The 14,399-nt window shown below is 34.8% G+C and overlaps 1 pseudogene; it reads left to right on the plus strand.

The window, feature by feature from the left end:
• The first annotated feature begins 980 nt into the window (after window positions 1-980).
• Window positions 981-1,099, plus strand: LOC112480936 (annotated as a pseudogene).
• Window positions 1,100-14,399: the final 13,300 nt, after the last annotated feature.

A 14,399-nucleotide genomic window follows, 5' to 3' on the forward strand; every position in this document is an offset into this window, starting at 1 on the left:
TAAACTTTCTACCAATATATAAGAATCCCCTTTCCTTCATTCTGCTTTAAGCCCTCACTATCAGCCTTCTCAAAAGCCATCAGGCTTCTACCAACATCCTGTTCAAGGCACTTTAGGTTTTTACTCTCCTCTCCTTAAAGTTCATCCATCTTCTTCTCACTGCCTGGATTCAGAGCCAATCTTACATATTTAGGTATTTGTAATAGCAGCATTCCACTTTCATTACCAAACTCTACATGAATTATCCATTGCTCTGCTACAAATGACTCAAACTTAGTGGTTTGAGTCAATAATAAACAAACATTTATTATTTCTCATTTTCTATGGTTCAGGAATTTGAGAGTGACTTAGCTGGTAAGTTCTGCTTTGAGGTGTCTAATGAGGTTGTTGTCAAGATGTTGGTCTGAGCTGCAGTCATTTGGAAGTTTACCTGGTACTTGACCATCCATTTTCACTTCAGCTAATTCACATGGCTGTTGGCTGGTGGCCTCTGTTCTTCATTAGCTCTTGGCAGATGCTTTAGTTCCTTACCACATGGCCCTAACCATATGTTGAGTGTCCTCATGACATGGCAACTGACTTCCCCAAGAATGAATGGTCCAGGAGAACAAGATGGAAGCCCCAATGTTTTTAATGACCTAGCTTCATAAGTGATATTATTTCTGCATTGTCATACTGGTTATACAAGTTAGCGGTATTCATTTTGGCAGGATGTTATATACAAAGACATAAGTCTCAAGGGGAATGGATCACTGGAGGCTGGTTAGCACAAGGATATTGTCGTTTGCTTTTGCTTCTGCCTGCATCACCTTCCCCCCCTTTTGCAAGGGTAATACCTAATCCTTTGAATCTCTGAACAAATGTCACCTTCTCAAAGCATTCCACCTTTCCCACATCTTACATTTCTCCATAATTTCACTTTCTTTTATATTATGCTATTTTGTTTTATTTACAGGTTTTGTTATTAAAAATAATTATTTGTCTGTGGCCATGCTACCCTGAACAAGCCCGATCCCATCTGATCTTGGAAGCTAAGCAGGGTCGGGCCTGGTTAGTACTTGGATGGGAGACCACCTAGGAAGACCAGGTGCTGTAGGTGTAAAAAATAAAAAATAAGGGATTGTAAACTGACAAGATCCTTGCAATCTGTGAGGTCAACCAAGGGTTGCCTCGCCTAAAAAATAATAATAATAAAGTAATTATTCAAATGTATTTCCTTGTTTGTCACTGCTTTTTGTTTTCCACTACTAGAATGTAAACATTCTGAGGGCAGGAACCTTGTTTATCCTTGTCACTGCTCTATCATCAGTGCTTAGAGTAAGGCTGAAACATAAGATCTATCCAATAAATATTTGTTCAATTAATAAACAAATGTATTCCACAGGGTTATACATTACTCACATTTCCCTTTAGAAGGTCTATTTCATGGAAGGATTTAAGCTCGAATGGAAAGACGATGGAATTATACATTATGGAAAGATATGAATTAACCAGAAATAGGTTCTGAGTTGCTTGGGGGTGAAATGTTTCTTAATGTTATAGAGATCCTTTGTTTTTAAGAAGGACTCGCTCTTTTCAAAGTGGAGCTACATAAGAAAGGATTCATTTAGCTGAGCAGGATTTGAAAGGCCCCACATATTCTTACATGAAAATAGGACACATATCACAGAATGGAGTCCACAGGTTACAAACTAACGTAGAACTGCATGGGCATGGAGACGTGGGCACAGCACAGGGCCAGCATTTTTCAGAAAACATTAAAAGGCCACCTGATAGAGTCCAGTTTTTTAAGGTGAATGTTCAGCAATTGGAAATGCAAGAAAAACAAAAAACAAAAATCACTACAAACCACTCCATGTCTATGTGATAAGATCAAGGACTTACTAAAGAGAATCAATAGAATTAAGCAATACAGAGTGTGAGAGAAATTAAAAATTATTATTCTCTCATCCTGTATTGTGTCATAATTTTATCAACCTAGAGGTTGAATTTTATGTATTGGGAGTTTTGTATATGTCACAGAAATACAACTAAAACTAGATTAAGCACGTGGGAAAAATTTTTGACTATTGTAATTTGAAAAGACACCATGGTAGCTCCTTGCTTTAAAAAGCAAAAATGAAAACAAATATAAACAAACAAACAAAAACACTCAGGAAACAGGGCCTTTGGAGTTTGCTACTTGAAACTTTAGGCTAAGTGTTTGTTATGTCTATCTGCCTTCTCTATTTGAGTCTGCTTTTTCTTTCTTTCTTTTTCTTTTCTTCTTCTTCTTATTTTTCCCACCTAATATTATTCTCATTTTTCCCTTCTTCCAATCCCATTACTGCTTTTTAGAGAATTTTTTCTCAGATTCCCTGTGGTTTAGATAATAGAACAAATGACACGCCTGACATATACAAATTCCAGTGTCAGTTATAATGCTTGGCCAACTGGATTTCATTTTGAAAATTTGGGACAGACACACAAAACTTTCTTAAATGTCTGTTGAGTATTGGACATGGAAGTCATGAAGCTCCAGAGAGGCCAGCGTCAGCCTAAACTGAGAAAAAGCAGAAAATGTTGGCATACAGTGGAAGAGATAATAAAAGAAGGAATTCTGCTTCTGGTGATGGTGGATTAACTTATAGCACATCGATCTTCATAATAAAGGCAACGGTAAAAACTGGAAAAATGTAATAGTAATCTGTTTGAAATATTACTGAGTTATCAGAACAGCCTGTGCTTGATGCGTCAACATCTCTGGGAGAAGCATACTCATTAAGGTAAACATGACATTCCATACTGCTTTTTGCCTCAATCCATGTGTTGATTCATAAGTAGCATTGCCTAACACACTAATAAATCAAGCAGAAAGAGTTGACTAAGGGGTATAGAAGCTGAATATAGCCTTCAGGAGTCTCATGGACGTGGCAAGAAAAATTCTGACATTCAGGGTCTCAAGGCAGCTCAAGGCTGAGGGGCTAATATTTTGAAAAGAAGGGAAGCTCAGAGAAGTAAACCTGACAGTGCGAGCTGCTTTCCCCGGAGGCATCTGTCGTTCATAAATGAAGCAGATTGAAAGTCTGGAGATCCAATCGGAAAACAGTTGTTAAAAAGCTGAAAACCTAAGTATAGTTAACAGTAGTCTTACTGTGCTCGGACATAAAATTGGAGCTAAGAGCCTAACAAAGTCAAAGGAACCTAGTAAACAGCTCAGTCTTCAGTTGGGACATTTGAACAACCAGATAGGTGAGTCCTTAAAAAGGTTAAAATCTGGTTCCAGATCAATTCAGGGTAAGACTAGATAAAGGCCTATACTTACTCTAACTTTCTGCAAGAAGCTAAAGAAAAATCCTCTCTCAGAGGAAGGCTACATTTCTAAAGCCTCTCAAGCTTTTTTTTTTTTTCAAATTCAGTTTTCAGTTAAAATTTACAAGGCATATCGAAAGATAGAACCAAGAGGGAAAGCAGACAAAAGAAACACTTACACGGATGATCTAGACATTGGGGTTATCTCACACGGACTTTAATATAACTGACTAAAAAGCCCCCAAAGTTGATGACAAGATGGAGACTTTCTGCTGAGAATAGGACTCTATATATTAAAACATAAAATAAAAATTCTAGATTTTAAAAATACTATAATTGATATATTTACTTTCATCCTGGATATGTACTACTATAATCAAATGTAATTTATATTGTCTTAACATCTTATTGCTGTTTTAATTTACATACATCTTATTGCAGGGTGAGTGTGAAGCAACTGAAGAAGCCACACATCGCTGGTATATCCACTTTGGAAATTTGTCTAGTGGGATCGACTTATGTTGAATATGCACGTAACCTACAATCAAGGATTTCTACTCCCAGGTATACGTCTAACAGAAATGCACGAATATGTGCACAAGAGTTACGTGCGTGCACAGAAGCACATTTTTAATAGTCAAATATAAAAACAAGCTGAATTTCCAACCACAGTAGAATGGATAAATTCAGGCATATTTGCACCACGGAATACTATAAAGCAATGGAAAGAAATGAAACAACACATAACATTATAGGTGACTCCCACAAAAATATTGGGTGACAGAGACCAGATGTACAAGACTACACATTGTATAGTTCCATTTTATGAAAGTTCAAAATCGGATAGAACTAATTTATGACAGTTCACCTTTGAGTGGAGAGAGCTAAAGAGTGGGAGAGGCAAAAAAGGTTCTTCCAACATAAACACTGTTCTAGTTATCAATCTGGGTGGTGATTTCACTGGTGAGTTCACTTTGTGAAAATTTATTGAACTGTACACTTACGGCTTTTATACACTAATAAAGCAATTTATTTAGAGAGAGGGGAAAAAGTGAAGAGAGAAGCAAAGATACAGCCTGTGCAAGCCCCAAATGAGATTCAGAGGGGAATTGTGGCTCCTGTTGGCTCTCTTGTCCTGGGTTTGGTTTCTCTGATGCTTAGCTGTTTTCTTTGCCTATGGTTTTATGAGATAGTTCTCCAATAATTTCCCTCCCTACCATCCATCTTTTTTCTTTTTTTTTTTCTTTTTTAAATAAGCTATCCAAACTAACCTTGAAAGTATTTTTTCAACTTGGAACATTTTGAAGGAAAAAAAGTAAAAATGATTCACTGAGAATAACCTGAATATACACATGAATAGAGCATATATTTTTAATTCTACCTCTTTAGTTACAAGAAGCTAGGTTCTGACATACAATCCCTGAATAACACAATTTGTAAGAAATTTTAATGAACACATAGCATCAAAATGAAAAATTCATAGGTACCTTTAAGAGCAATTTAATTGCTTTTTAAGGGCAGATTAACTAAAGTAAATTTAACTAAAGAATGTTTGAAGTAATTCAAAATAAGCAAATATTCCACTAAGCATCTTTAGAAAGAACCTCTGGAAACACAGTTCCAAAATAAAACAACGCAGATCAGAAAACAGATAAATCAGATAGAAATTAAAGTGGCTAGATTGATGTATTTATGACGTAAGATGATTAGCAGTGATATTCCTGAAGATTTTCAGAATCAAAGGATCAACTACATTTGACCATATCTGGCCCCATATATTCATTTGAAATAATTTAATTCCAAAGAAACTTTCAATGGATCAAGTGAAACATATATGGCTTCAGTACAGGTGACTGTTGGAAACCCCAGTTGTTTTGTCTGAACTAGATACTTATAGCAGCAAACTAATTCTAGCAAGAAACAAAGGTATGTGAAAACATTGCTACCTTGGCTAAATGTAGTCTACCTTATACTTCAGTTATTTACATCTGTCCCATCTCGTTCATTTGATGCTGCAGTACCTGACAGCACATTTTTTTCTTGCTCATTTTTACATCTAGCAGAATATCTAAGAGAGAGACTCTTTTAACAACGGCCCCTTCTTTAAGCCTGTTGCTCAAGGCCTGATGAGCTGGTGTTTGTTATGTCCAGACATTTGTTTGCCATCATTGCTTGCTTTCTCTCAACTCCTCTTTCAGGCATCAGGATCAGTATTTCTTATTGGTCAATTCGATTGGCTTGAACTCTTCATATTTAATTCTTCCCAACCAAAGAGTTTTATTTTGGGAATTGAGAGTGTGTTGGGGAGGATGCTGGCAAGACAGAAATCCTGCATCTAGAAAATTTTAACATCTTGTCACTAAAAGGAAATTGTAACTTGCCATATCCAAGATTTTTAACCTTCTAAAATGTGTTTCTCCTTTTCCTAATTACAAAAGCCAGCGTAAACTATTTAATCCTGCAATTACAGGATGAAGAACTGAAAACAGCATAGCCTTAGGCAAGAAGTGAGCATCCTCACACTGTATCCTCATTAGTGAGGATATATGTGCCATCGCTGGGCAACCCATTATGTATCCTCTATTTGCGCATTAATTAAAAAGAAAGCTTGGTGGTAGGATGGATCTATATGACAGAAAACTATACAATTCTCTAACTAAAACATAGTGTTAAAAAAGCAGTTTTGGGGTCTAATTAAAAAGGCCTATATTTTAGTACACGACACTGCACATATGTTTACGGCTCTCAGCCTCCCGTGCAGCCTCTGAAACATGTTTTGTTTCATTCTGGGAACACTACTGCTATTAAAACACTGTTTTTTTGGATGGGGGCTGTTGAGCGGAGGGAGGAAGGGAGATTTTTCAAGAAGAGGAGGGATTTCCATTGTTTCCAGGAAACTGCTAAAATATGCGGATGCATGTGTGCTTTCTGAGCACTTCCCACACGTTTTCAAGACTCTGTTTCCACCTCTGATTTTTTTCCTCCATTTTCTGCTTAACCTGCTTATTGCTAACATAAACAGATGGGATCCCCCAAATGTGACGGAACAAGATTAGACAGTGACTCCATAGGAAAAATGTAAGACTTCTTTGCAAATGGGAGATAAAAGTGTTCCTAAACTCAGTTCAAAAAGCAGAGGCAGAGCTTTTTACTATTTCTTTTTTTCAAATGATGGGAACTGACTCAAATGTAAAACTTGGCAACGTTTTGTTCCCATGATGATGCACAAGATTTGATTGACTTGTACGCTTAAAAGAGATTTCGAGACTGCTTTTCTCAGGACAATTATAAATGGGCTGAGAGGCAATGTGTTTGAGATAGCACATACTGAAATTATACTGAGACAGGTGGGAAGACACCCAGAATGTTGACTCTGGCCCACTGACTTTTCTCCTATGCCTTCAGCTCCTTATTGTGAATTTAGAAAGGTTTTTATTTTTGTGTGGTGGGTAGCTGGGCTTTGTGCATGATTTAAGAACTAAAGGACAAAGGGGGCTACCTTTCTCCAATTTTTTATAAAAGAAACATTTTCAAATAAGATAAAGAATGAAGTATTATTTCCTTATTATTTTTCAAACCCATTACTTACTTTCATAACACAGGTAATTCTGATTATGTTAGAACATGAGCCATTTTGGCTAATGGGAGCTAAGTGCTTTTTACATTTAAACATTTAAATAAATGAATGGAAATCAAGGAGACATATTTTCCAAGTAGATAAGATCATTTCTAAAAAAAAAAGGTTGAGCTACCCAAAACTACAGCATGATTTGTACAACTTAAGCCTTTTCCAATTTATGGCACCTTTTGAGCCAAATCATTTTGTTTTAATGTAAAACTTCATAGGTAATTAAAAACATCAGCGAAGAAACAGTAGTTTGCATTCAGACCTCAAATTTCGGAGTGGAATTGTTCACTTCCCCAATACTGATTCCATTTACCCTAGAGTAGAAGTAAAACCGGCATCACCAGCCATCTTCGAGGTCCAAAATTTCTGAGAAACAGTTTAGCTTCCAGTGTACACACACCTAAAGATTTTAGCCAATAAGAAAGGCATTTATAATTATGTGTTGCAATTTTTGAAGGCCATTCATCATGACATTTAATCTTTATTCCTGGTCTCTTCGGTACAATACTTCTTTCAGACCATTTATATATGAATCAGCAAATGTAGATAATTTAGGAGCTGGGATATTAAGTTCAAAAATAAATATAAGGCTCAAAGGAAAGATATTTTCTCCCACAAAATTACAGCTATTAGTGATCCTTAGCCATACTCAGCTCTACCTCTTGTACCCATCCCCCACTCCACTTCTGCCTAAGGTATTTTAATTTGATCTTTGTTGTACGTGCTGTTCAAAAGATGAAGCCCTCTGGTGATGGCAAAATCAAGACAAAAGACAGAGAGTAAATCTGAAGCCAGGGTGGGCTCTTATTGTCCCTGCACCTGGGCAAAGAAAAGAAACATGGTTCAAAGTACACTATTAATCCTTCATATTTTCCCTTCCTTAAAACCTACCTTTGTTCTCTTTCTGGATTTTCTTTGTAAGAGAAACAACCATGTCTTTGCAGGTACTGTTTTTAGATAAACTGTTTATAATCATAGTTATTAAAAAGAATTATACCCCCAGAGAAATGATTCGCTGAATTTGAGTAGTCACACTGGATTCGTTGATTCAAAAGATTACTATTCTCCCCCAAAATATTAAAATTACTTGGAGACTATATGTTATAAAATAAGTTAATCAATAACATGGCTCCCTTCATTTCAAAGGCAGGCTTTGCAATTTTGGAAAAAGAACTCTTAGTAAGAAATAAAACATTACCAAACCAAAAAGCATGAAGATAATTATTGTCATTTTGCCATTTATCTCCACTCCTAAAGACTCTGTGAAGCAAAAGGCAAGCCTGATTTGCTTTTGTATCTATTATCACGTAACTATGGGGAAGGACTAAGCTCTGCCACACGGTCTGTTCTCTTCCTTATGTAAGCTGTTTTATTGCCATCATAATCACTGATAGTGACCCTCTCTGCCATCTGTTGATTTTTTTCCTTTACTGAAACAGTGCTTAGGTTTCAAAAATACTGATCTCAAAATCATTAACCTAGAAAGAACCTGGCCTTCATCCATTCCATTTATGGAATGTTAACGCAGTCTCAAGGGTTTGCTAAAATAAACTAAAGGGCTGTAGAGGAGAGGAACACACCATCTGGCCAAGCCAGTGAAGGTGGGAATATATAGCCTAGGTAATTACTTTAGGTGAATCTATTACAACACATGAAAATGACAGAAAGTTTGGATATTTCTTTTCTTTACCCTTATAGTCTGAATGATGAAATAATCAGTTGGATGGAAAAGAACCCAGAGCTAATGTAAAGAAATGATAGTGAGTGATGGGACAAGTGATAAGACATCAGTGATTTATAATTCCTACACATCTCTACTGTTCAGTGAAGACAGAAATTCTCTTGGTTTATGGAATAGACTTGTCGAAAGGACTGTATAAATACATTTTCATACATTGAATAATTCACTACATTAAGGAATCGAGGAATATAAAAGGAAACTGTGTAGAAGTCATTAATTTATATTTTGTAAGCATGGATATCTTATTTTCTCTCTCAGATTTCTTCAAGAAAGAACTTGCCTTGACTGAGACTTAGGTTTTATCAAGAGATACTTCTTGAGGCAAAGCCGCTTATAACTGGCCACTTTATTTCCAAATTTCAGAATTAAGAAATATCTCTATTCACACTATCTTTACTTTCTCATCTCCCAGCTACTCATCAACCAACTCTGATGAGGCTCTACCCCTGTCATTCCACTGCAAGAACTGCTTCCTTTTTGCCAAATATAAACTTGCACAATTGCACAAGGTATTATTTAGCTTCTCAGAATCATCTAATGCAACTGCCCCCTCTTCCTCATAACATTATCTTATCCTTCCTTTCAGGATGCCACACTCACTTGCTCACCTCTGTCAGCTTTGTCAGGTCTTTCCCCTCTCTTCTATCCCCTAAGTACCTATTTCACAGAACTCAGGTAATGAGTCATCTCCACATTCTCATTCATCTTTTCCAATGATTTTAGAAACCATTGTATCCAAGATTAAACAGGTTAAGTAAAAGCCCAGTAACTCTGAATTTAAAAGGAAAATACCCATATGTGTGAAGTATCTCCTAGCTGTATTCACAGTGACCAAGCCAGTAACAATGAGTGCCCAGATTGTGTTCTTTAAATACCATTTCAACTAAAAGGAACTGGGGTTTCTAAGAGAAAGGGTGTAAGGCAGGAAATGTGTCCAAAATTACCCAGGGACCAAATTGAAGAGGCTTTTTACAACATTAAATAAAATAATGGATCCAGGCAATGATTATCAGTGGCTGCTAACATCAGAAAAAGCAAGATAACCAACTATATTATGCCTCTTGAAGGAAATATATATCATAACCCATGAAATTTTTTGACAAATCAAATCTGAGTCTGGTAAAAAAACAACAAATTTAACTATCGATTTATAAGAAATAATGGAAAAAGAGAAAATAATGAGGGAAATGACACCATGGGGATGCAATACAGATTTTGAGAATATCAGACCGTAAATTTAGTTTATCAACAAATAAATTATAAGAGAAAAAAAAGGAGAGGAAAAGGAAGAAAAAAAGAGAAAACATCAACTAATTGCCATGCATAGACCTTATTCAGATCTTAATTCAAAAATAATCTGTAACAAGTAATTTATGGACAGTCAAGAAAATTGGAATGCTGACTGAATATATGATAATATTAAGAAATTACTGTGATTTTAGTTATAATAATATTATAATTATATCTTTATAAAGAGTCCTCAACTTTTAGAAATCCATAATGAACAATTAATGATGGAAACTATATGTTATCTAAGAGTTGCTTCAAAATAGTCCAGTAGTGTTAGTAGTGGTAGTGGGGAGGAGGTAAGCAGAGAATGAATGGATGTAGTTGAAACAAGATTGGCCATGAGTTGATGGTTGTTGAAGCTGGGTGAAAGGGGTTTAATGTACTCGTTTCTACTTCTGTGCACATTTTAATCTATAATAAAAAGTTTTTTAAAATCCATATGCTGATGTTGATTGAATCTATGTTAGTCCTGCCTCTCCTCTGTGTACAGGACTTATGATGGTATTGCTATCCCTTGATATCTAAGTATATAATTGGCTTATAGGAATCTCAGACTAAATGTATATACAATGCAACTCAAATTCCACAAGTCCCACTGAAATAATAATAACTATAAGAGCAATAAAACCTGTCTTCTACTAGTCTTTCTCATCTTAGTAATTACAGCATATACTCAGTTGCTAAACCCAGATATCTAAGTGTAAGCCTTGATTCTTCTATTCTAAGCCTCTTCATCTAGTCTATTAACATAACTTATTACCTCTACCTCCAACAATTATTAAAATTAAATAAATCTCTTCTGTCCCTTTCATAATATAGGCTGCCATCATCTCTCATACAGACAACTGCTATAACCAATTAATTTATCTTATTTTATATTTGCCTTAAATAGTTTCCACAGACAGATATAATGATGTTTTTAAATATGAATTAGATCATGTTTATGATGGCTTCTCATTTTATTTAAATAAAATCTAAAGTTACCCTGACCTCCAAGGTCATATTTACCTTTCAATACCATTGTACCTCACTCACTGACAATTTAATGAACTCCAGCTATGTGAACTTGAACACTCCAAGTTCTCTCATGTCTGGTACCTTTTAGCTCATACTGTTTCTAATACTAAGAATGCTGTTCCTATACTGTATCCAATCTGGACTTTTTAATTTGCAAGACTATAAAATCTCTTATTCTTTACCCTTTATTTGCCATTAGAATATATTTTTCATTCCCTTCATTGTATTTATCTCAATAAATAATTTTGTATTTATTTGCTTATATTTTAATCACCTGTATCCCTCACTAGACTATGAATTCCATAAGAGAATCCAATATCAACTTAGCATATCAGTACTGATGGTTACCTAGCATACAGCAGACATTCAAAAAATATTTGTTTAAAAAAACCTGAAAGATGGTTGAAGCCCATAACAAATTGAACTTGATGCTGTGTTCCAAGTTTTAGGAAATAGACCATTTGAAAATGTAAATATTTAAATATTAATGTCCCATTTAAATGTGGTAAGCATTTTAAAGAAAAATCTAATTGGCACAAGAAATTATCTAAGTCTAATGCTCATAGTAACTCACATTTTAAGTTAAAGATTAAGTTTGGGTATGTTCAGATTAAAATTAAAATCGTATTTCCCTTGTTCATCTTTAAACCCTTATCTTTACATCAAGGAAATCTTTATTAGAGAAAAGAAACTAAATGTGCTATTTGAAGCTTAACAATTTGCTATTTTTCAAATTTTGTGTAAAAATGCCACAGGGTAAATGGAAAATGTTTACTTCCTCACCTTAAGTCATGTAGCTCTACATTATTTAAATATGTGCTCTAGAGTAATTTCATCTATATTCTGAAATAAGATTTGTACATCTTCACCATAAGAAGCATAATTCTGAGAATATGAGTTTGGTGTAAAGAGTATATGTGGCAACAGAACTGTTATCTTTAACAGTGTTTATTTCAATTTCTCCTATAGTATAAAGCTGTAAGCAGGGAATCGCATCTCAGAGGCATATGAAGTTCCCCACACAGATCACGCGAAGTAGGGATGCATGTCATAAGGAAGAACTGGTGAGTAGAGGGGTAGAATTTAGGGAGAGTTTCAGGTCAGCTCTATCTCAGAAGTTTGTATTGGGGGAGGATGGGAAGATAAGAGAAAAAAATAGTTAATCTGTAGTGTTTAAGCTTCGAATGTAATCTTTATATTTATAGCACATGTGACAAAATAAATACATTTTTATTTCTTTTTTAAGCTGTAATATTTAGTTTTTAAGCCAGTGAATTTTTTAGCCTTAGACAGACATTAGAGTCACCTAGACAGTTTTTAAATTCCCAACGCACAGACCAAATTCCAGACCAATCATATCAGATTCTCTAGAAGCAGGACCCAGGAATCAGAATTTTTAAAGACCACCCTGCGGATTCCAATGTGCAGCCAAGATGTACTATTTCAGGGTCATCCTATATATAGCAGGGCGCAAGCTTGATTATAAAATGCGTGCGCACGCACACACACACACACACACACAGACATTTGCACACACACATTATATTGGGAATATATTCATAGAGCCAAATATACAATTACATTAGCTGATTTTGTTTATAACACACCAAAAGTCCTCAAGATTTCTGAAAGAGTTGATTTTTACCTCCTTCAACATACTGCTCCAAGTGAATGGGAGAAGAGCTGTACTGAAAGGTTTTAAACATAGATATTTATGTTTTCAAATTTAAATATCCAAGCACATAGATATAAATATGTAAATCCAGTGCATTTCTCCAGGCAATAGAGAAACCTCTCTGCTTTGGAGCTGCTTCACCTCCACCCTTTCCTGTGACCTCTGGAGTTCTTGGACCCAGCCCCACAGCTGATGGGAGGATAGGAATGGAAGGCCGGATTTCGGATTCCACAGTGCAGCAAGGGAAAGCAGGGGGAGAAGCACCCTGCGGTTTAACCTCGATGCAGTGTGATTTCAAGATAATGAGAACTCCATACTATTGCTAAGATTCATTCCCTTTAGGTTTTTTGTTTGTTTGTTGTTTTTTGTTTTGTTTTGTTTTGTTTTCTGTGTCCTTGGTCTTATTTGTGGTCTGAAGAAAAAGAGAGTGGGGAGGGTAAATAACTCAGGCCACTACACTTGGGTAATTATATATTTAATTTCTGCCCTTTATATCAATTTGTAAATTTGTGAAAGGAAAGATTGTGTCTGTTTGGTTCACTATTCTACCCTTAGACTGTGAGAGAGATTGCCAGATATCAAGTCCTCAGCAAATAATTGCTGAATGAGTGAATGAATTGCACTGATACATAAACTACATTTTCCAACTTTTTTGACATATACTATTAATTTGATCTTTTTATACAAGTCTAATTTTTATTATAATTTCAGTATATGTTTAAAATATTTGGTTCACTTCTATTCTGAGTAAAATAAAAATGACTCAGCTTCTGTAATTATTTTTCTTCTATTATTTATAAAAAACTGTTTTCTCATTCATTTGTGTGATCATTTTTAGTATCTTCTTTTATGCAAATTTACATTATGTGTTCCTTTGGCCTTCCAGCCACACATTTTACTTTTAAATATTGTTACGTGGTTAAATACATTATGACATATGAAATGAGTGAATATGAAATAGTCATTAATTTTGTTAATTTATGTTTATGTAATGACAGAAAGATGTTTATTACCTAGTGTTACATGACAAAAGCAAATGAAAGAGCAGCTTATAGAATATGATAACATGTTTATAAATATATCCATGTAAAAAAACAAATGACTATAAATATATACACCAAACTTCTAAAAGATAATTTAAAAATTTTCATTATTTTAGTACTCTATCAATAAAATATATATCATTTTTAATGACATATAGAAAAAAATAACCTATTATTTTTAAATGTATTGCAGGTCTTAGAGCTCATTACACCTTGCTATAAGAAATAGAATCCCCTAATCGTTCATTTGAAATAAACAAATAACATACCTATATAACACAAAGCAGTTGAAACAGATAAAAGCTGAAAATAACTTTACTGAAAATGAAGCGTGCTCTGTAATCCATTGGACAATACGGATTATTTAACCAGTGAAAATGAAGATTAAAATATCAAAATAAAAAAGAAAAGAAGGTATTTGCCAAGATATGAGCAGATTTTCTTCTACAGACATTCATGGATACAAATAATTGGGTGGCTTCTCTTAGATTAAGTAGATTGAAGCACTGTTGGCATTTAAGAAGATATATAACTAATAAGGTTGGAATGCTTCAAAATCACACACAAACACACACAGACTTGATCAAAAAAACCTCACATATTCTATAGGACAGGTGTGTAGAATGATGAGGAATCCAGATCAACATTTCCAGGTAAAGATAGATATCTCTTGAAATATTCATGAAACACTTTTTATCCAATTAATTGGAAGAA

The sequence above is a fragment of the Pteropus alecto genome, unplaced genomic scaffold (genome assembly GCF_000325575.1).
Source record: "Pteropus alecto unplaced genomic scaffold, ASM32557v1 scaffold20, whole genome shotgun sequence".
NCBI classification, from domain to species: Eukaryota; Metazoa; Chordata; class Mammalia; order Chiroptera; family Pteropodidae; genus Pteropus; species Pteropus alecto.